Below are 20,726 nucleotides of genomic sequence, written 5' to 3'. Positions count from 1 at the left end.
CTGCATTCTTTTACAACCTCCTTTTTGATTTTCTCTGGCCAGGAACATGAACTTTATAATAGTGCCTTTGAGTCACGTCAGTATGCAGGTATGGACCGAGTGTATTTTTTGCAGTAGAACGGATAGGCAAAGATGGGAAGGCAGTGGAGCAGAGTGAACTGAGGGAAAGAAAAAGACTGCTGTGAGAGTGAGAACCTCAGCTTAAGTGGCAGCCACTCCTCGTGAGTAGTCGTGGCCGAGTGGTTAAGGCGATGGACTCAAAATCCATTGGGGTGTCCCCGCGCAGGTTCAAATCCTGCCGACTACGTCGGTGCTCTTTCACAATGATGTGTTAGGTTTTTCCTTGGATGCCTCCTTTCCCAGGAATAAGCATGTATTATTCAACAACGTTGAGAGCACAGGTAAAACAAAGACAAGAATGTGAAACAATGCACTGTGCAATGCCAGCATGAAAACTCTCAAGGAGTACGCTGCCCAGGCCTACAGCTTCTCAGACACTGTATCTGTCTATTTTGGGGAGCTGCAGAGAAGCCTTGCCTGTGCTTTTCGAGCCTGCTGTCTGGGGTGAGTGCCTGGATAAATTGTTGTTGGGAAGGACAAGGCAGCTAGCTCCTTTACAGGGGTCAATTTAGGAGGTTGGTGGGAAGCACAGGAAGGGGCAGGAAGGAAGCTCTCTGCTGTTGCTTCTCGGCCTAGGCAGAGCTGCAGGTGTGGTTAAAAAGGATTGGCGTTTGGCCAGGTCCCAGACCACAGTGCAACCTAGGGCAACAAGAGAGGTGAGGCTACTGAGGCCCTTACCCTGAGCCTTCTGACCCCACCGCCCCTTTGGCCCCGATCGGCCAAAACCTCTCTTTAAGGGCTAAAGGTGATTATTATATATGCCTGAGTAACTTAGGGTCCCTCGCATAAATGGACTCCTGCTGAAGGAGCTCGCCTTTGCTTTGGGACTGGCCCAACACGGCCTTGCTCTCCTCAACAAACCTGCCACCAGCCAGGAGGCTGAATGGCTTGCAGAAGGACACTCCCAGGTATGCCCAAGCACTTCATTTGCATAGAGACTACCCTCTCTTGGGCCCGCCTCCACTCACCTATTAAGTAATGTGGCTAGAATATCAAGACAGAAAGAGGAGCAGGGCCTGACAGCCTTTCAAAGGCTCAACTGAGGTGCTGGGCTGACGGCTGGGATCACCAAAGCCTGGGATGACTCCAATATGGAAGCAGAAGCCTTAGGGCAAACAAAGGTCAGCAGTTGATGTGCTGTAAAGAAGAAGGGCTGCAGAGGGCCTCAGCAAAGCCTTCGGAATACTTGTGGATTGGCAGGAGTGCCTATATTTGTTTTTTGAGAAGCACCTTGCCAGTGCAAAGGATTGCTGAGGAAGAGGAAGGAGCAGAGCGGAATGACTGGAGCCAGTGAGGTTGCCTGTGAAGACATGAAGGGCTATGTTGAAAGGGGCACCGCTTGCAGAGCCAAGTAGTCGTTACCAAGTGGTTAAGGCGATGGACTAGATATCATTTGCCGTCTCCACGAGTATGTTCAAATCCTGCCGACTACGTCAGATGACATTTTTGGGATTCCTCTTCAGGGCCTCCTGCGTGGGAGAACAAGGGAGCAGCCTCTATGCAAAGCAGTCAGTAAAACAGAATATGAAGCAAAGACCATTAAAGCCACAGAAGAAAGATATGAACCCAGGCCAAATGCATCCTGCTCCCCCTCCCTCACCTGTCAGGCACTAGTCTGCAGAGAAACTGAACACGCCCACTCTCCTCCAAGGAGAATTCAGCTCAGGAAACGCCTAGCCACAGGCCCTAGATTGGACGAGGCACTTCTTTTCATACCTGTAAAGACCAACCCGTCTCTCTGTGGAGTCCATTCATGGCCTCCAAGACAGAAGTTTTGCCATGGTGCCTATCGTGGCTGCCATCTCCCTGACGTTAAAGCTACCACCTCTTCCGGCCTGATTTTTTCCCCCCGTCTCAAAACATGAACATACAAGGAGTGCTAATTTCACATGCATGCCTGCTTTTAGCTTGAGACGCTTTAGAAAGTCTTCTGTGGAATAGGAATGATGTATAGGAGAGCAGGGAAAATGGTCCAGTGAACGGAAAGAAAAAAGACTACGGATGGAGGTAAAGTGCCCTGTTGAGATTCACTTGTGTGGGTAGTTGTGGCCGAGTGGTTAAGGCGATGGACTAGAAATCCATTGGGGTATCCCCGCGCAGGTTCGAATCCTGCCAACTACGCTGTCCCTTTTGTGAACAGTATTTTCCCATAATTCTTTGAAATACCTTCTGGCATAAATGCGGGCTCCAAAAGCAGGACTAATAGGGTCAGCGGCCTGGGAGGGCTCAAACTTTTGCCATTGTGGCCTTCCTCTCTAGAAAAGGACTGCTTCTGTCCAGAGGCTAGACCGCCAGCAGAAATAGAAACGAGCTATGTTGAAAATGGACCATAGCTTTAAGCAAGTAGTCGTGGCCGAGTGGTTAAGGCGATGGACTTGAAATCCATTGGGGTCTCCCCGCGTAGGTTCAAATCCTGCCGACTACGTGCTACTTCACCTTTGGTGATATTTTATACTTCATATTAAATGGCATCTGCACAAGCAGGCCGAATATAGCTATCACTCTCAATAGAGCTAAGGAAGGCGAAACACTGGGCAGGGAATGGGATCAAAAGAGTGGCCGGAGAAGGCATGAGACTACCTGTCTGGCACTCCTGCCACTTGTGCACCCCAGCTCTCGAGAAGACACATGTCGAGTAATAGCCAAGGAGATTGGGAAAGAACTTCAGTTATCATCTCGCCAGTAAGTTCCATCTGAGGTATCAGATGCATGAAGGAAGTAGCCTTATTGGGGCGTCTGACAGTGTCATTATTTTCCTAAAGTGTCATAACTGCATTCTTTTACAACCTCCTTTTTGATTTTCTCTGGCCAGGAACATGAACTTTATAATAGTGCCTTTGAGTCACGTCAGTATGCAGGTATGGACCGAGTGTATTTTTTGCAGTAGAACGGATAGGCAAAGATGGGAAGGCAGTGGAGCAGAGTGAACTGAGGGAAAGAAAAAGACTGCTGTGAGAGTGAGAACCTCAGCTTAAGTGGCAGCCACCCCTCGTGAGTAGTCGTGGCCGAGTGGTTAAGGCGATGGACTCGAAATCCATTGGGGTGTCCCCGCGCAGGTTCAAATCCTGCCGACTACGTCGGTGCTCTTTCACAATGATGTGTTAGGTTTTTCCTTGGATGCCTCCTTTCCCAGGAATAAGCATGTATTATTCAACAACGTTGAGAGCACAGGTAAAACAAAGACAAGAATGTGAAACAATGCACTGTGCAATGCCAGCATGAAAACTCTCAAGGTGTACGCTGCCCAGGCCTACAGCTTCTCAGACACTGTATCTGTCTATTTTGGGGAGCTGCAGAGAAGCCTTGCCTGTGCTTTTCGAGCCTGCTGTCTGGGGTGAGTGCCTGGATAAATTGTTGTTGGGAAGGACAAGGCAGCTAGCTCCTCTACAGGGGTCAATTTAGGAGGTTGGTGGGAAGCACAGGAAGGGGCAGGAAGGAAGCTCTCTGCTGTTGCTTCTCGGCCTAGGCAGAGCTGCAGGTGTGGTTAAAAAGGATTGGCGTTTGGCCAGGTCCCAGACCACAGTGCAACCTAGGGCAACAAGAGAGGTGAGGCTACTGAGGCCCTTACCCAGAGCCTTCTGACCCCACCGCCCCTTTGGCCCCGATCGGCCACGATCGGCCAAAACCTCTCTATAAGGGCTAAAGGTGATTATTATATATGCCTGAGTAACTTAGGGTCCCTCGCATAAATGGACTCCTGCTGAAGGAGCTCGCCTTTGCTTTGGGACTGGCCCAACACGGCCTTGCTCTCCTCAACAAACCTGCCACCAGCCAGGAGGCTGAATGGCTTGCAGAAGGACACTCCCAGGTATGCCCAAGCACTTCATTTGCATAGAGACTACCCTCTCTTGGGCCCGCCTCCACTCACCTATTAAGTAATGTGGCTAGAATATCAAGACAGAAAGAGGAGCAGGGCCTGACAGCCTTTCAAAGGCTCAACTGAGGTGCTGGGCTGACGGCTGGGATCACCAAAGCCTGGGATGACTCCAATATGGAAGCAGAAGCCTTAGGGCAAACAAAGGTCAGCAGTTGATGTGCTGTAAAGAAGAAGGGCTGCAGAGGGCCTCAGCAAAGCCTTCGGAATACTTGTGGATTGGCAGGAGTGCCTATATTTGTTTTTTGAGAAGCACCTTGCCAGTGCAAAGGATTGCTGAGGAAGAGGAAGGAGCAGAGCGGAATGACTGGAGCCAGTGAGGTTGCCTGTGAAGACATGAAGGGCTATGTTGAAAGGGGCACCGCTTGCAGAGCCAAGTAGTCGTTACCAAGTGGTTAAGGCGATGGACTAGATATCATTTGCCGTCTCCACGAGTATGTTCAAATCCTGCCGACTACGTCAGATGACATTTTTGGGATTCCTCTTCAGGGCCTCCTGCGTGGGAGAACAAGGGAGCAGCCTCTATGCAAAGCAGTCAGTAAAACAGAATATGAAGCAAAGACCATTAAAGCCACAGAAGAAAGATATGAACCCAGGCCAAATGCATCCTGCTCCCCCTCCCTCACCTGTCAGGCACTAGTCTGCAGAGAAACTGAACACGCCCACTCTCCTCCAAGGAGAATTCAGCTCAGGAAACGCCTAGCCACAGGCCCTAGATTGGACGAGGCACTTCTTTTCATACCTGTAAAGACCAACCCGTCTCTCTGTGGAGTCCATTCATGGCCTCCAAGACAGAAGTTTTGCCATGGTGCCTATCGTGGCTGCCATCTCCCTGACGTTAAAGCTACCACCTCTTCCGGCCTGATTTTTTCCCCCCGTCTCAAAACATGAACATACAAGGAGTGCTAATTTCACATGCATGCCTGCTTTTAGCTTGAGACGCTTTAGAAAGTCTTCTGTGGAATAGGAATGATGTATAGGAGAGCAGGGAAAATGGTCCAGTGAACGGAAAGAAAAAAGACTACGGATGGAGGTAAAGTGCCCTGTTGAGATTCACTTGTGTGGGTAGTTGTGGCCGAGTGGTTAAGGCGATGGACTAGAAATCCCTTGGGGTATCCCCGCGCAGGTTCGAATCCTGCCAACTACGCTGTCCCTTTTGTGAACAGTATTTTCCCATAATTCTTTGAAATACCTTCTGGCATAAATGCGGGCTCCAAAAGCAGGACTAATAGGGTCAGCGGCCTGGGAGGGCTCAAACTTTTGCCATTGTGGCCTTCCTCTCTAGAAAAGGACTGCTTCTGTCCAGAGGCTAGACCGCCAGCAGAAATAGAAACGAGCTACGTTGAAAATGGACCATAGCTTTAAGCAAGTAGTCGTGGCCGAGTGGTTAAGGCGATGGACTTGAAATCCATTGGGGTCTCCCCGCGTAGGTTCAAATCCTGCCGACTACGTGCTACTTCACCTTTGGTGATATTTTATACTTCATATTAAATGGCATCTGCACAAGCAGGCCGAATATAGCTATCACTCTCAATAGAGCTAAGGAAGGCGAAACACTGGGCAGGGAATGGGATCAAAAGAGTGGCCGGAGAAGGCATGAGACTACCTGTCTGGCACTCCTGCCACTTGTGCACCCCAGCTGTCGAGAAGACACATGTCGAGTAATAGCCAAGGAGATTGGGAAAGAACTTCAGTTATCATCTCGCCAGTAAGTTCCATCTGAGGTATCAGATGCATGAAGGAAGTAGCCTTATTGGGGCGTCTGACAGTGTCATTATTTTCCTAAAGTGTCATAACTGCATTCTTTTACAACCTCCTTTTTGATTTTCTCTGGCCAGGAACATGAACTTTATAATAGTGCCTTTGAGTCACGTCAGTATGCAGGTATGGACCGAGTGTATTTTTTGCAGTAGAACGGATAGGCAAAGATGGGAAGGCAGTGGAGCAGAGTGAACTGAGGGAAAGAAAAAGACTGCTGTGAGAGTGAGAACCTCAGCTTAAGTGGCAGCCACCCCTCGTGAGTAGTCGTGGCCGAGTGGTTAAGGCGATGGACTCAAAATCCATTGGGGTGTCCCCGCGCAGGTTCAAATCCTGCCGACTACGTCGGTGCTCTTTCACAATGATGTGTTAGGTTTTTCCTTGGATGCCTCCTTTCCCAGGAATAAGCATGTATTATTCAACAACGTTGAGAGCACAGGTAAAACAAAGACAAGAATGTGAAACAATGCACTGTGCAATGCCAGCATGAAAACTCTCAAGGAGTACGCTGCCCAGGCCTACAGCTTCTCAGACACTGTGTCTGTCTATTTTGGGGAGCTGCAGAGAAGCCTTGCCTGTGCTTTTCGAGCCTGCTGTCTGGGGTGAGTGCCTGGATAAATTGTTTTTGGGAAGGACAAGGCATCTAGCTCCTCTACAGGGGTCAATTTAGGAGGTTGGTGGGAAGCACAGGAAGGGGCAGGAAGGAAGCTCTCTGCTGTTGCTTCTCGGCCTAGGCAGAGCTGCAGGTGTGGTTAAAAAGGATTGGCGTTTGGCCAGGTCCCAGACCACAGTGCAACCTAGGGCAACAAGAGAGGTGAGGCTACTGAGGCCCTTACCCTGAGCCTTCTGACCCCACCGCCCCTTTGGCCCCGATCGGCCCCGATCGGCCAAAACCTCTCTATAAGGGCTAAAGGTGATTATTATATATGCCTGAGTAACTTAGGGTCCCTCGCATAAATGGACTCCTGCTGAAGGAGCTCGCCTTTGCTTTGGGACTGGCCCAACACGGCCTTGCTCTCCTCAACAAACCTGCCACCAGCCAGGAGGCTGAATGGCTTGCAGAAGGACACTCCCAGGTATGCCCAAGCACTTCATTTGCATAGAGACTACCCTCTCTTGGGCCCGCCTCCACTCACCTATTAAGTAATGTGGCTAGAATATCAAGACAGAAAGAGGAGCAGGGCCTGACAGCCTTTCAAAGGCTCAACTGAGGTGCTGGGCTGACGGCTGGGATCACCAAAGCCTGGGATGACTCCAATATGGAAGCAGAAGCCTTAGGGCAAACAAAGGTCAGCAGTTGATGTGCTGTAAAGAAGAAGGGCTGCAGAGGGCCTCAGCAAAGCCTTCGGAATACTTGTGGATTGGCAGGAGTGCCTATATTTGTTTTTTGAGAAGCACCTTGCCAGTGCAAAGGATTGCTGAGGAAGAGGAAGGAGCAGAGCGGAATGACTGGAGCCAGTGAGGTTGCCTGTGAAGACATGAAGGGCTATGTTGAAAGGGGCACCGCTTGCAGAGCCAAGTAGTCGTTACCAAGTGGTTAAGGCGATGGACTAGATATCATTTGCCGTCTCCACGAGTATGTTCAAATCCTGCCGACTACGTCAGATGACATTTTTGGGATTCCTCTTCAGGGCCTCCTGCGTGGGAGAACAAGGGAGCAGCCTCTATGCAAAGCAGTCAGTAAAACAGAATATGAAGCAAAGACCATTAAAGCCACAGAAGAAAGATATGAACCCAGGCCAAATGCATCCTGCTCCCCCTCCCTCACCTGTCAGGCACTAGTCTGCAGAGAAACTGAACACGCCCACTCTCCTCCAAGGAGAATTCAGCTCAGGAAACGCCTAGCCACAGGCCCTAGATTGGACGAGGCACTTCTTTTCATACCTGTAAAGACCAACCCGTCTCTCTGTGGAGTCCATTCATGGCCTCCAAGACAGAAGTTTTGCCATGGTGCCTATCGTGGCTGCCATCTCCCTGACGTTAAAGCTACCACCTCTTCCGGCCTGATTTTTTCCCCCCGTCTCAAAACATGAACATACAAGGAGTGCTAATTTCACATGCATGCCTGCTTTTAGCTTGAGACGCTTTAGAAAGTCTTCTGTGGAATAGGAATGATGTATAGGAGAGCAGGGAAAATGGTCCAGTGAACGGAAAGAAAAAAGACTACGGATGGAGGTAAAGTGCCCTGTTGAGATTCACTTGTGTGGGTAGTTGTGGCCGAGTGGTTAAGGCGATGGACTAGAAATCCCTTGGGGTATCCCCGCGCAGGTTCGAATCCTGCCAACTACGCTGTCCCTTTTGTGAACAGTATTTTCCCATAATTCTTTGAAATACCTTCTGGCATAAATGCGGGCTCCAAAAGCAGGACTAATAGGGTCAGCGGCCTGGGAGGGCTCAAACTTTTGCCATTGTGGCCTTCCTCTCTAGAAAAGGACTGCTTCTGTCCAGAGGCTAGACCGCCAGCAGAAATAGAAACGAGCTACGTTGAAAATGGACCATAGCTTTAAGCAAGTAGTCGTGGCCGAGTGGTTAAGGCGATGGACTTGAAATCCATTGGGGTCTCCCCGCGTAGGTTCAAATCCTGCCGACTACGTGCTACTTCACCTTTGGTGATATTTTATACTTCATATTAAATGGCATCTGCACAAGCAGGCCGAATATAGCTATCACTCTCAATAGAGCTAAGGAAGGCGAAACACTGGGCAGGGAATGGGATCAAAAGAGTGGCCGGAGAAGGCATGAGACTACCTGTCTGGCACTCCTGCCACTTGTGCACCCCAGCTGTCGAGAAGACACATGTCGAGTAATAGCCAAGGAGATTGGGAAAGAACTTCAGTTATCATCTCGCCAGTAAGTTCCATCTGAGGTATCAGATGCATGAAGGAAGTAGCCTTATTGGGGCGTCTGACAGTGTCATTATTTTCCTAAAGTGTCATAACTGCATTCTTTTACAACCTCCTTTTTGATTTTCTCTGGCCAGGAACATGAACTTTATAATAGTGCCTTTGAGTCACGTCAGTATGCAGGTATGGACCGAGTGTATTTTTTGCAGTAGAACGGATAGGCAAAGATGGGAAGGCAGTGGAGCAGAGTGAACTGAGGGAAAGAAAAAGACTGCTGTGAGAGTGAGAACCTCAGCTTAAGTGGCAGCCACTCCTCGTGAGTAGTCGTGGCCGAGTGGTTAAGGCGATGGACTCAAAATCCATTGGGGTGTCCCCGCGCAGGTTCAAATCCTGCCGACTACGTCGGTGCTCTTTCACAATGATGTGTTAGGTTTTTCCTTGGATGCCTCCTTTCCCAGGAATAAGCATGTATTATTCAACAACGTTGAGAGCACAGGTAAAACAAAGACAAGAATGTGAAACAATGCACTGTGCAATGCCAGCATGAAAACTCTCAAGGAGTACGCTGCCCAGGCCTACAGCTTCTCAGACACTGTATCTGTCTATTTTGGGGAGCTGCAGAGAAGCCTTGCCTGTGCTTTTCGAGCCTGCTGTCTGGGGTGAGTGCCTGGATAAATTGTTGTTGGGAAGGACAAGGCAGCTAGCTCCTTTACAGGGGTCAATTTAGGAGGTTGGTGGGAAGCACAGGAAGGGGCAGGAAGGAAGCTCTCTGCTGTTGCTTCTCGGCCTAGGCAGAGCTGCAGGTGTGGTTAAAAAGGATTGGCGTTTGGCCAGGTCCCAGACCACAGTGCAACCTAGGGCAACAAGAGAGGTGAGGCTACTGAGGCCCTTACCCTGAGCCTTCTGACCCCACCGCCCCTTTGGCCCCGATCGGCCAAAACCTCTCTTTAAGGGCTAAAGGTGATTATTATATATGCCTGAGTAACTTAGGGTCCCTCGCATAAATGGACTCCTGCTGAAGGAGCTCGCCTTTGCTTTGGGACTGGCCCAACACGGCCTTGCTCTCCTCAACAAACCTGCCACCAGCCAGGAGGCTGAATGGCTTGCAGAAGGACACTCCCAGGTATGCCCAAGCACTTCATTTGCATAGAGACTACCCTCTCTTGGGCCCGCCTCCACTCACCTATTAAGTAATGTGGCTAGAATATCAAGACAGAAAGAGGAGCAGGGCCTGACAGCCTTTCAAAGGCTCAACTGAGGTGCTGGGCTGACGGCTGGGATCACCAAAGCCTGGGATGACTCCAATATGGAAGCAGAAGCCTTAGGGCAAACAAAGGTCAGCAGTTGATGTGCTGTAAAGAAGAAGGGCTGCAGAGGGCCTCAGCAAAGCCTTCGGAATACTTGTGGATTGGCAGGAGTGCCTATATTTGTTTTTTGAGAAGCACCTTGCCAGTGCAAAGGATTGCTGAGGAAGAGGAAGGAGCAGAGCGGAATGACTGGAGCCAGTGAGGTTGCCTGTGAAGACATGAAGGGCTATGTTGAAAGGGGCACCGCTTGCAGAGCCAAGTAGTCGTTACCAAGTGGTTAAGGCGATGGACTAGATATCATTTGCCGTCTCCACGAGTATGTTCAAATCCTGCCGACTACGTCAGATGACATTTTTGGGATTCCTCTTCAGGGCCTCCTGCGTGGGAGAACAAGGGAGCAGCCTCTATGCAAAGCAGTCAGTAAAACAGAATATGAAGCAAAGACCATTAAAGCCACAGAAGAAAGATATGAACCCAGGCCAAATGCATCCTGCTCCCCCTCCCTCACCTGTCAGGCACTAGTCTGCAGAGAAACTGAACACGCCCACTCTCCTCCAAGGAGAATTCAGCTCAGGAAACGCCTAGCCACAGGCCCTAGATTGGACGAGGCACTTCTTTTCATACCTGTAAAGACCAACCCGTCTCTCTGTGGAGTCCATTCATGGCCTCCAAGACAGAAGTTTTGCCATGGTGCCTATCGTGGCTGCCATCTCCCTGACGTTAAAGCTACCACCTCTTCCGGCCTGATTTTTTCCCCCCGTCTCAAAACATGAACATACAAGGAGTGCTAATTTCACATGCATGCCTGCTTTTAGCTTGAGACGCTTTAGAAAGTCTTCTGTGGAATAGGAATGATGTATAGGAGAGCAGGGAAAATGGTCCAGTGAACGGAAAGAAAAAAGACTACGGATGGAGGTAAAGTGCCCTGTTGAGATTCACTTGTGTGGGTAGTTGTGGCCGAGTGGTTAAGGCGATGGACTAGAAATCCCTTGGGGTATCCCCGCGCAGGTTCGAATCCTGCCAACTACGCTGTCCCTTTTGTGAACAGTATTTTCCCATAATTCTTTGAAATACCTTCTGGCATAAATGCGGGCTCCAAAAGCAGGACTAATAGGGTCAGCGGCCTGGGAGGGCTCAAACTTTTGCCATTGTGGCCTTCCTCTCTAGAAAAGGACTGCTTCTGTCCAGAGGCTAGACCGCCAGCAGAAATAGAAACGAGCTACGTTGAAAATGGACCATAGCTTTAAGCAAGTAGTCGTGGCCGAGTGGTTAAGGCGATGGACTTGAAATCCATTGGGGTCTCCCCGCGTAGGTTCAAATCCTGCCGACTACGTGCTACTTCACCTTTGGTGATATTTTATACTTCATATTAAATGGCATCTGCACAAGCAGGCCGAATATAGCTATCACTCTCAATAGAGCTAAGGAAGGCGAAACACTGGGCAGGGAATGGGATCAAAAGAGTGGCCGGAGAAGGCATGAGACTACCTGTCTGGCACTCCTGCCACTTGTGCACCCCAGCTGTCGAGAAGACACATGTCGAGTAATAGCCAAGGAGATTGGGAAAGAACTTCAGTTATCATCTCGCCAGTAAGTTCCATCTGAGGTATCAGATGCATGAAGGAAGTAGCCTTATTGGGGCGTCTGACAGTGTCATTATTTTCCTAAAGTGTCATAACTGCATTCTTTTACAACCTCCTTTTTGATTTTCTCTGGCCAGGAACATGAACTTTATAATAGTGCCTTTGAGTCACGTCAGTATGCAGGTATGGACCGAGTGTATTTTTTGCAGTAGAACGGATAGGCAAAGATGGGAAGGCAGTGGAGCAGAGTGAACTGAGGGAAAGAAAAAGACTGCTGTGAGAGTGAGAACCTCAGCTTAAGTGGCAGCCACCCCTCGTGAGTAGTCGTGGCCGAGTGGTTAAGGCGATGGACTCAAAATCCATTGGGGTGTCCCCGCGCAGGTTCAAATCCTGCCGACTACGTCGGTGCTCTTTCACAATGATGTGTTAGGTTTTTCCTTGGATGCCTCCTTTCCCAGGAATAAGCATGTATTATTCAACAACGTTGAGAGCACAGGTAAAACAAAGACAAGAATGTGAAACAATGCACTGTGCAATGCCAGCATGAAAACTCTCAAGGAGTACGCTGCCCAGGCCTACAGCTTCTCAGACACTGTATCTGTCTATTTTGGGGAGCTGCAGAGAAGCCTTGCCTGTGCTTTTCGAGCCTGCTGTCTGGGGTGAGTGCCTGGATAAATTGTTGTTGGGAAGGACAAGGCATCTAGCTCCTCTACAGGGGTCAATTTAGGAGGTTGGTGGGAAGCACAGGAAGGAAGCTCTCTGCTGTTGCTTCTTGGCCTAGGCAGAGCTGCAGGTGTGGTTAAAAAGGATTGGCGTTTGGCCAGGTCCCAGACCACAGTGCAACCTAGGGCAACAAGAGAGGTGAGGCTACTGAGGCCCTTACCCTGAGCCTTCTGACCCCACCGCCCCTTTGGCCCCGATCGGCCAAAACCTCTCTTTAAGGGCTAAAGGTGATTATTATATATGCCTGAGTAACTTAGGGTCCCTCGCATAAATGGACTCCTGCTGAAGGAGCTCGCCTTTGCTTTGGGACTGGCCCAACACGGCCTTGCTCTCCTCAACAAACCTGCCACCAGCCAGGAGGCTGAATGGCTTGCAGAAGGACACTCCCAGGTATGCCCAAGCACTTCATTTGCATAGAGACTACCCTCTCTTGGGCCCGCCTCCACTCACCTATTAAGTAATGTGGCTAGAATATCAAGACAGAAAGAGGAGCAGGGCCTGACAGCCTTTCAAAGGCTCAACTGAGGTGCTGGGCTGACGGCTGGGATCACCAAAGCCTGGGATGACTCCAATATGGAAGCAGAAGCCTTAGGGCAAACAAAGGTCAGCAGTTGATGTGCTGTAAAGAAGAAGGGCTGCAGAGGGCCTCAGCAAAGCCTTCGGAATACTTGTGGATTGGCAGGAGTGCCTATATTTGTTTTTTGAGAAGCACCTTGCCAGTGCAAAGGATTGCTGAGGAAGAGGAAGGAGCAGAGCGGAATGACTGGAGCCAGTGAGGTTGCCTGTGAAGACATGAAGGGCTATGTTGAAAGGGGCACCGCTTGCAGAGCCAAGTAGTCGTTACCAAGTGGTTAAGGCGATGGACTAGATATCATTTGGCGTCTCCACGAGTATGTTCAAATCCTGCCGACTACGTCAGATGACATTTTTGGGATTCCTCTTCAGGGCCTCCTGCGTGGGAGAACAAGGGAGCAGCCTCTATGCAAAGCAGTCAGTAAAACAGAATATGAAGCAAAGACCATTAAAGCCACAGAAGAAAGATATGAACCCAGGCCAAATGCATCCTGCTCCCCCTCCCTCACCTGTCAGGCACTAGTCTGCAGAGAAACTGAACACGCCCACTCTCCTCCAAGGAGAATTCAGCTCAGGAAACGCCTAGCCACAGGCCCTAGATTGGACGAGGCACTTCTTTTCATACCTGTAAAGACCAACCCGTCTCTCTGTGGAGTCCATTCATGGCCTCCAAGACAGAAGTTTTGCCATGGTGCCTATCGTGGCTGCCATCTCCCTGACGTTAAAGCTACCACCTCTTCCGGCCTGATTTTTTCCCCCCGTCTCAAAACATGAACATACAAGGAGTGCTAATTTCACATGCATGCCTGCTTTTAGCTTGAGACGCTTTAGAAAGTCTTCTGTGGAATAGGAATGATGTATAGGAGAGCAGGGAAAATGGTCCAGTGAACGGAAAGAAAAAAGACTACGGATGGAGGTAAAGTGCCCTGTTGAGATTCACTTGTGTGGGTAGTTGTGGCCGAGTGGTTAAGGCGATGGACTAGAAATCCATTGGGGTATCCCCGTGCAGGTTCGAATCCTGCCAACTACGCTGTCCCTTTTGTGAACAGTATTTTCCCATAATTCTTTGAAATACCTTCTGGCATAAATGCGGGCTCCAAAAGCAGGACTAATAGGGTCAGCGGCCTGGGAGGGCTCAAACTTTTGCCATTGTGGCCTTCCTCTCTAGAAAAGGACTGCTTCTGTTCCGAGGCTAGACCGCCAGCAGAAATAGAAACGAGCTACGTTGAAAATGGACCATAGCTTTAAGCAAGTAGTCGTGGCCGAGTGGTTAAGGCGATGGACTTGAAATCCATTGGGGTCTCCCCGCGTAGGTTCAAATCCTGCCGACTACGTGCTACTTCACCTTTGGTGATATTTTATACTTCATATTAAATGGCATCTGCACAAGCAGGCCGAATATAGCTATCACTCTCAATAGAGCTAAGGAAGGCGAAACACTGGGCAGGGAATGGGATCAAAAGAGTGGCCGGAGAAGGCATGAGACTACCTGTCTGGCACTCCTGCCACTTGTGCACCCCAGCTCTCGAGAAGACACATGTCGAGTAATAGCCAAGGAGATTGGGAAAGAACTTCAGTTATCATCTCGCCAGTAAGTTCCATCTGAGGTATCAGATGCATGAAGGAAGTAGCCTTATTGGGGCGTCTGACAGTGTCATTATTTTCCTAAAGTGTCATAACTGCATTCTTTTACAACCTCCTTTTTGATTTTCTCTGGCCAGGAACATGAACTTTATAATAGTGCCTTTGAGTCACGTCAGTATGCAGGTATGGACCGAGTGTATTTTTTGCAGTAGAACGGATAGGCAAAGATGGGAAGGCAGTGGAGCAGAGTGAACTGAGGGAAAGAAAAAGACTGCTGTGAGAGTGAGAACCTCAGCTTAAGTGGCAGCCACTCCTCGTGAGTAGTCGTGGCCGAGTGGTTAAGGCGATGGACTCGAAATCCATTGGGGTGTCCCCGCGAAGGTTCAAATCCTGCCGACTACGTCGGTGCTCTTTCACAATGATGTGTTATGTTTTTCCTTGGATGCCTCCTTTCCCAGGAATAAGCATGTATTATTCAACAACGTTGAGAGCACAGGTAAAACAAAGACAAGAATGTGAAACAATGCACTGTGCAATGCCAGCATGAAAACTCTCAAGGAGTACGCTGCCCAGGCCTACAGCTTCTCAGACACTGTATCTGTCTATTTTGGGGAGCTGCAGAGAAGCCTTGCCTGTGCTTTTCGAGCCTGCTGTCTGGGGTGAGTGCCTGGATAAATTGTTGTTGGGAAGGACAAGGCAGCTAGCTCCTTTACAGGGGTCAATTTAGGAGGTTGGTGGGAAGCACAGGAAGGGGCAGGAAGGAAGCTCTCTGCTGTTGCTTCTCGGCCTAGGCAGAGCTGCAGGTGTGGTTAAAAAGGATTGGCGTTTGGCCAGGTCCCAGACCACAGTGCAACCTAGGGCAACAAGAGAGGTGAGGCTACTGAGGCCCTTACCCTGAGCCTTCTGACCCCACCGCCCCTTTGGCCCCGATCGGCCACGATCGGCCAAAACCTCTCTATAAGGGCTAAAGGTGATTATTATATATGCCTGAGTAACTTAGGGTCCCTCGCATAAATGGACTCCTGCTGAAGGAGCTCGCCTTTGCTTTGGGACTGGCCCAACACGGCCTTGCTCTCCTCAACAAACCTGCCACCAGCCAGGAGGCTGAATGGCTTGCAGAAGGACACTCCCAGGTATGCCCAAGCACTTCATTTGCATAGAGACTACCCTCTCTTGGGCCCGCCTCCACTCACCTATTAAGTAATGTGGCTAGAATATCAAGACAGAAAGAGGAGCAGGGCCTGACAGCCTTTCAAAGGCTCAACTGAGGTGCTGGGCTGACGGCTGGGATCACCAAAGCCTGGGATGACTCCAATATGGAAGCAGAAGCCTTAGGGCAAACAAAGGTCAGCAGTTGATGTGCTGTAAAGAAGAAGGGCTGCAGAGGGCCTCAGCAAAGCCTTCGGAATACTTGTGGATTGGCAGGAGTGCCTATATTTGTTTTTTGAGAAGCACCTTGCCAGTGCAAAGGATTGCTGAGGAAGAGGAAGGAGCAGAGCGGAATGACTGGAGCCAGTGAGGTTGCCTGTGAAGACATGAAGGGCTATGTTGAAAGGGGCACCGCTTGCAGAGCCAAGTAGTCGTTACCAAGTGGTTAAGGCGATGGACTAGATATCATTTGCCGTCTCCACGAGTATGTTCAAATCCTGCCGACTACGTCAGATGACATTTTTGGGATTCCTCTTCAGGGCCTCCTGCGTGGGAGAACAAGGGAGCAGCCTCTATGCAAAGCAGTCAGTAAAACAGAATATGAAGCAAAGACCATTAAAGCCACAGAAGAAAGATATGAACCCAGGCCAAATGCATCCTGCTCCCCCTCCCTCACCTGTCAGGCACTAGTCTGCAGAGAAACTGAACACGCCCACTCTCCTCCAAGGAGAATTCAGCTCAGGAAACGCCTAGCCACAGGCCCTAGATTGGACGAGGCACTTCTTTTCATACCTGTAAAGACCAACCCGTCTCTCTGTGGAGTCCATTCATGGCCTCCAAGACAGAAGTTTTGCCATGGTGCCTATCGTGGCTGCCATCTCCCTGACGTTAAAGCTACCACCTCTTCCGGCCTGATTTTTTCCCCCCGTCTCAAAACATGAACATACAAGGAGTGCTAATTTCACATGCATGCCTGCTTTTAGCTTGAGACGCTTTAGAAAGTCTTCTGTGGAATAGGAATGATGTATAGGAGAGCAGGGAAAATGGTCCAGTGAACGGAAAGAAAAAAGACTACGGATGGAGGTAAAGTGCCCTGTTGAGATTCACTTGTGTGGGTAGTTGTGGCCGAGTGGTTAAGGCGATGGACTAGAAATCCCTTGGGGTATCCCCGCGCAGGTTCGAATCCTGCCAACTACGCTGTCCCTTTTGTGAACAGTATTTTCCCATAATTCTTTGAAATACCTTCTGGCATAAATGCGGGCTCCAAAAGCAGGACTAATAGGGTCAGCGGCCTGGGAGGGCTCAAACTTTTGCCATTGTGGCCTTCCTCTCTAGAAAAGGACTGCTTCTGTCCAGAGGCTAGACCGCCAGCAGAAATAGAAACGAGCTACGTTGAAAATGGACCATAGCTTTAAGCAAGTAGTCGTGGCCGAGTGGTTAAGGCGATGGACTTGAAATCCATTGGGGTCTCCCCGCGTAGGTTCAAATCCTGCCGACTACGTGCTACTTCACCTTTGGTGATATTTTATACTTCATATTAAATGGCATCTGCACAAGCAGGCCGAATATAGCTATCACTCTCAATAGAGCTAAGGAAGGCGAAACACTGGGCAGGGAATGGGATCAAAAGAGTGGCCGGAGAAGGCATGAGACTACCTGTCTGGCACTCCTGCCACTTGTGCACCCCAGCTGTCGAGAAGACACATGTCGAGTAATAGCCAAGGAGATTGGGAAAGAACTTCAGTTATCATCTCGCCAGTAAGTTCCATCTGAGGTATCAGATGCATGAAGGAAGTAGCCTTATTGGGGCGTCTGACAGTGTCATTATTTTCCTAAAGTGTCATAACTGCATTCTTTTACAACCTCCTTTTTGATTTTCTCTGGCCAGGAACATGAACTTTATAATAGTGCCTTTGAGTCACGTCAGTATGCAGGTATGGACCGAGTGTATTTTTTGCAGTAGAACGGATAGGCAAAGATGGGAAGGCAGTGGAGCAGAGTGAACTGAGGGAAAGAAAAAGACTGCTGTGAGAGTGAGAACCTCAGCTTAAGTGGCAGCCACCCCTCGTGAGTAGTCGTGGCCGAGTGGTTAAGGCGATGGACTCAAAATCCATTGGGGTGTCCCCGCGCAGGTTCAAATCCTGCCGACTACGTCGGTGCTCTTTCACAATGATGTGTTAGGTTTTTCCTTGGATGCCTCCTTTCCCAGGAATAAGCATGTATTATTCAACAACGTTGAGAGCACAGGTAAAACAAAGACAAGAATGTGAAACAATGCACTGTGCAATGCCAGCATGAAAACTCTCAAGGAGTACGCTGCCCAGGCCTACAGCTTCTCAGACACTGTGTCTGTCTATTTTGGGGAGCTGCAGAGAAGCCTTGCCTGTGCTTTTCGAGCCTGCTGTCTGGGGTGAGTGCCTGGATAAATTGTTTTTGGGAAGGACAAGGCATCTAGCTCCTCTACAGGGGTCAATTTAGGAGGTTGGTGGGAAGCACAGGAAGGGGCAGGAAGGAAGCTCTCTGCTGTTGCTTCTCGGCCTAGGCAGAGCTGCAGGTGTGGTTAAAAAGGATTGGCGTTTGGCCAGGTCCCAGACCACAGTGCAACCTAGGGCAACAAGAGAGGTGAGGCTACTGAGGCCCTTACCCTGAGCCTTCTGACCCCACCGCCCCTTTGGCCCCGATCGGCCCCGATCGGCCAAAACCTCTCTATAAGGGCTAAAGGTGATTATTATATATGCCTGAGTAACTTAGGGTCCCTCGCATAAATGGACTCCTGCTGAAGGAGCTCGCCTTTGCTTTGGGACTGGCCCAACACGGCCTTGCTCTCCTCAACAAACCTGCCACCAGCCAGGAGGCTGAATGGCTTGCAGAAGGACACTCCCAGGTATGCCCAAGCACTTCATTTGCATAGAGACTACCCTCTCTTGGGCCCGCCTCCACTCACCTATTAAGTAATGTGGCTAGAATATCAAGACAGAAAGAGGAGCAGGGCCTGACAGCCTTTCAAAGGCTCAACTGAGGTGCTGGGCTGACGGCTGGGATCACCAAAGCCTGGGATGACTCCAATATGGAAGCAGAAGCCTTAGGGCAAACAAAGGTCAGCAGTTGATGTGCTGTAAAGAAGAAGGGCTGCAGAGGGCCTCAGCAAAGCCTTCGGAATACTTGTGGATTGGCAGGAGTGCCTATATTTGTTTTTTGAGAAGCACCTTGCCAGTGCAAAGGATTGCTGAGGAAGAGGAAGGAGCAGAGCGGAATGACTGGAGCCAGTGAGGTTGCCTGTGAAGACATGAAGGGCTATGTTGAAAGGGGCACCGCTTGCAGAGCCAAGTAGTCGTTACCAAGTGGTTAAGGCGATGGACTAGATATCATTTGCCGTCTCCACGAGTATGTTCAAATCCTGCCGACTACGTCAGATGACATTTTTGGGATTCCTCTTCAGGGCCTCCTGCGTGGGAGAACAAGGGAGCAGCCTCTATGCAAAGCAGTCAGTAAAACAGAATATGAAGCAAAGACCATTAAAGCCACAGAAGAAAGATATGAACCCAGGCCAAATGCATCCTGCTCCCCCTCCCTCACCTGTCAGGCACTAGTCTGCAGAGAAACTGAACACGCCCACTCTCCTCCAAGGAGAATTCAGCTCAGGAAACGCCTAGCCACAGGCCCTAGATTGGACGAGGCACTTCTTTTCATACCTGTAAAGACCAACCCGTCTCTCTGTGGAGTCCATTCATGGCCTCCAAGACAGAAGTTTTGCCATGGTGCCTATCGTGGCTGCCATCTCCCTGACGTTAAAGCTACCACCTCTTCCGGCCTGATTTTTTCCCCCCGTCTCAAAACATGAACATACAAGGAGTGCTAATTTCACATGCATGCCTGCTTTTAGCTTGAGACGCTTTAGAAAGTCTTCTGTGGAATAGGAATGATGTATAGGAGAGCAGGGAAAATGGTCCAGTGAACGGAAAGAAAAAAGACTACGGATGGAGGTAAAGTGCCCTGTTGAGATTCACTTGTGTGGGTAGTTGTGGCCGAGTGGTTAAGGCGATGGACTAGAAATCCCTTGGGGTATCCCCGCGCAGGTTCGAATCCTGCCAACTACGCTGTCCCTTTTGTGAACAGTATTTTCCCATAATTCTTTGAAATACCTTCTGGCATAAATGCGGGCTCCAAAAGCAGGACTAATAGGGTCAGCGGCCTGGGAGGGCTCAAACTTTTGCCATTGTGGCCTTCCTCTCTAGAAAAGGACTGCTTCTGTCCAGAGGCTAGACCGCCAGCAGAAATAGAAACGAGCTACGTTGAAAATGGACCATAGCTTTAAGCAAGTAGTCGTGGCCGAGTGGTTAAGGCGATGGACTTGAAATCCATTGGGGTCTCCCCGCGTAGGTTCAAATCCTGCCGACTACGTGCTACTTCACCTTTGGTGATATTTTATACTTCATATTAAATGGCATCTGCACAAGCAGGCCGAATATAGCTATCACTCTCAATAGAGCTAAGGAAGGCGAAACACTGGGCAGGGAATGGGATCAAAAGAGTGGCCGGAGAAGGCATGAGACTACCTGTCTGGCACTCCTGCCACTTGTGCACCCCAGCTGTCGAGAAGACACATGTCGAGTAATAGCCAAGGAGATTGGGAAAGAACTTCAGTTATCATCTCGCCAGTAAGTTCCATCTGAGGTATCAGATGCATGAAGGAAGTAGCCTTATTGGGGCGTCTGACAGTGTCATTATTTTCCTAAAGTGTCATAACTGCATTCTTTTACAACCTCCTTTTTGATTTTCTCTGGCCAGGAACATGAACTTTATAATAGTGCCTTTGAGTCACGTCAGTATGCAGGTATGGACCGAGTGTATTTTTTGCAGTAGAACGGATAGGCAAAGATGGGAAGGCAGTGGAGCAGAGTGAACTGAGGGAAAGAAAAAGACTGCTGTGAGAGTGAGAACCTCAGCTTAAGTGGCAGCCACTCCTCGTGAGTAGTCGTGGCCGAGTGGTTAAGGCGATGGACTCAAAATCCATTGGGGTGTCCCCGCGCAGGTTCAAATCCTGCCGACTACGTCGGTGCTCTTTCACAATGATGTGTTAGGTTTTTCCTTGGATGCCTCCTTTCCCAGGAATAAGCATGTATTATTCAACAACGTTGAGAGCACAGGTAAAACAAAGACAAGAATGTGAAACAATGCACTGTGCAATGCCAGCATGAAAACTCTCAAGGAG

General features: G+C 49.6%; 22 non-coding genes across 22 annotated transcripts; all 22 read left to right on the top strand.

Annotated features, from left to right (window-relative positions):
• The first annotated feature begins 225 nt into the window (after positions 1-225).
• On the top strand, positions 226-307 carry TRNAL-CAA (transfer RNA leucine (anticodon CAA)). Its single transcript has one exon. It is a non-coding gene; the product is annotated as a tRNA-Leu (tRNA).
• Positions 308-2,159: 1,852 nt separating this feature from the next.
• Positions 2,160-2,241, top strand: TRNAS-AGA (transfer RNA serine (anticodon AGA)). The gene has a single exon. It is a non-coding gene; the product is annotated as a tRNA-Ser (tRNA).
• Positions 2,242-2,463: 222 nt separating this feature from the next.
• Positions 2,464-2,545, top strand: TRNAS-UGA (transfer RNA serine (anticodon UGA)). The gene has a single exon. It is a non-coding gene; the product is annotated as a tRNA-Ser (tRNA).
• Positions 2,546-3,115: 570 nt separating this feature from the next.
• TRNAS-CGA (transfer RNA serine (anticodon CGA)) lies at positions 3,116-3,197 on the top strand. Its single transcript has one exon. It is a non-coding gene; the product is annotated as a tRNA-Ser (tRNA).
• Positions 3,198-5,059: 1,862 nt separating this feature from the next.
• TRNAS-AGA (transfer RNA serine (anticodon AGA)) lies at positions 5,060-5,141 on the top strand. Its single transcript has one exon. It is a non-coding gene; the product is annotated as a tRNA-Ser (tRNA).
• A 222-nt stretch (positions 5,142-5,363) lies between these two features.
• TRNAS-UGA (transfer RNA serine (anticodon UGA)) lies at positions 5,364-5,445 on the top strand. The gene has a single exon. It is a non-coding gene; the product is annotated as a tRNA-Ser (tRNA).
• A 570-nt stretch (positions 5,446-6,015) lies between these two features.
• TRNAL-CAA (transfer RNA leucine (anticodon CAA)) lies at positions 6,016-6,097 on the top strand. The gene has a single exon. It is a non-coding gene; the product is annotated as a tRNA-Leu (tRNA).
• A 1,862-nt stretch (positions 6,098-7,959) lies between these two features.
• Positions 7,960-8,041, top strand: TRNAS-AGA (transfer RNA serine (anticodon AGA)). Its single transcript has one exon. It is a non-coding gene; the product is annotated as a tRNA-Ser (tRNA).
• Positions 8,042-8,263: 222 nt separating this feature from the next.
• Positions 8,264-8,345, top strand: TRNAS-UGA (transfer RNA serine (anticodon UGA)). Its single transcript has one exon. It is a non-coding gene; the product is annotated as a tRNA-Ser (tRNA).
• Positions 8,346-8,915: 570 nt separating this feature from the next.
• Positions 8,916-8,997, top strand: TRNAL-CAA (transfer RNA leucine (anticodon CAA)). Its single transcript has one exon. It is a non-coding gene; the product is annotated as a tRNA-Leu (tRNA).
• A 1,852-nt stretch (positions 8,998-10,849) lies between these two features.
• On the top strand, positions 10,850-10,931 carry TRNAS-AGA (transfer RNA serine (anticodon AGA)). The gene has a single exon. It is a non-coding gene; the product is annotated as a tRNA-Ser (tRNA).
• Positions 10,932-11,153: 222 nt separating this feature from the next.
• Positions 11,154-11,235, top strand: TRNAS-UGA (transfer RNA serine (anticodon UGA)). The gene has a single exon. It is a non-coding gene; the product is annotated as a tRNA-Ser (tRNA).
• A 570-nt stretch (positions 11,236-11,805) lies between these two features.
• Positions 11,806-11,887, top strand: TRNAL-CAA (transfer RNA leucine (anticodon CAA)). Its single transcript has one exon. It is a non-coding gene; the product is annotated as a tRNA-Leu (tRNA).
• A 1,842-nt stretch (positions 11,888-13,729) lies between these two features.
• TRNAS-AGA (transfer RNA serine (anticodon AGA)) lies at positions 13,730-13,811 on the top strand. Its single transcript has one exon. It is a non-coding gene; the product is annotated as a tRNA-Ser (tRNA).
• Positions 13,812-14,033: 222 nt separating this feature from the next.
• Positions 14,034-14,115, top strand: TRNAS-UGA (transfer RNA serine (anticodon UGA)). The gene has a single exon. It is a non-coding gene; the product is annotated as a tRNA-Ser (tRNA).
• A 570-nt stretch (positions 14,116-14,685) lies between these two features.
• Positions 14,686-14,767, top strand: TRNAS-CGA (transfer RNA serine (anticodon CGA)). Its single transcript has one exon. It is a non-coding gene; the product is annotated as a tRNA-Ser (tRNA).
• Positions 14,768-16,629: 1,862 nt separating this feature from the next.
• Positions 16,630-16,711, top strand: TRNAS-AGA (transfer RNA serine (anticodon AGA)). The gene has a single exon. It is a non-coding gene; the product is annotated as a tRNA-Ser (tRNA).
• Positions 16,712-16,933: 222 nt separating this feature from the next.
• TRNAS-UGA (transfer RNA serine (anticodon UGA)) lies at positions 16,934-17,015 on the top strand. Its single transcript has one exon. It is a non-coding gene; the product is annotated as a tRNA-Ser (tRNA).
• Positions 17,016-17,585: 570 nt separating this feature from the next.
• Positions 17,586-17,667, top strand: TRNAL-CAA (transfer RNA leucine (anticodon CAA)). Its single transcript has one exon. It is a non-coding gene; the product is annotated as a tRNA-Leu (tRNA).
• A 1,862-nt stretch (positions 17,668-19,529) lies between these two features.
• On the top strand, positions 19,530-19,611 carry TRNAS-AGA (transfer RNA serine (anticodon AGA)). Its single transcript has one exon. It is a non-coding gene; the product is annotated as a tRNA-Ser (tRNA).
• A 222-nt stretch (positions 19,612-19,833) lies between these two features.
• TRNAS-UGA (transfer RNA serine (anticodon UGA)) lies at positions 19,834-19,915 on the top strand. Its single transcript has one exon. It is a non-coding gene; the product is annotated as a tRNA-Ser (tRNA).
• Positions 19,916-20,485: 570 nt separating this feature from the next.
• On the top strand, positions 20,486-20,567 carry TRNAL-CAA (transfer RNA leucine (anticodon CAA)). The gene has a single exon. It is a non-coding gene; the product is annotated as a tRNA-Leu (tRNA).
• The last annotated feature ends 159 nt before the right edge of the window (positions 20,568-20,726 follow it).

Source organism: Pleurodeles waltl, unplaced genomic scaffold (assembly GCF_031143425.1).
Source record: "Pleurodeles waltl isolate 20211129_DDA unplaced genomic scaffold, aPleWal1.hap1.20221129 scaffold_225, whole genome shotgun sequence".
Lineage (NCBI taxonomy): Eukaryota > Metazoa > Chordata > Amphibia > Caudata > Salamandridae > Pleurodeles > Pleurodeles waltl.
This window is presented reverse-complemented; position numbering and strand designations above follow the sequence as displayed.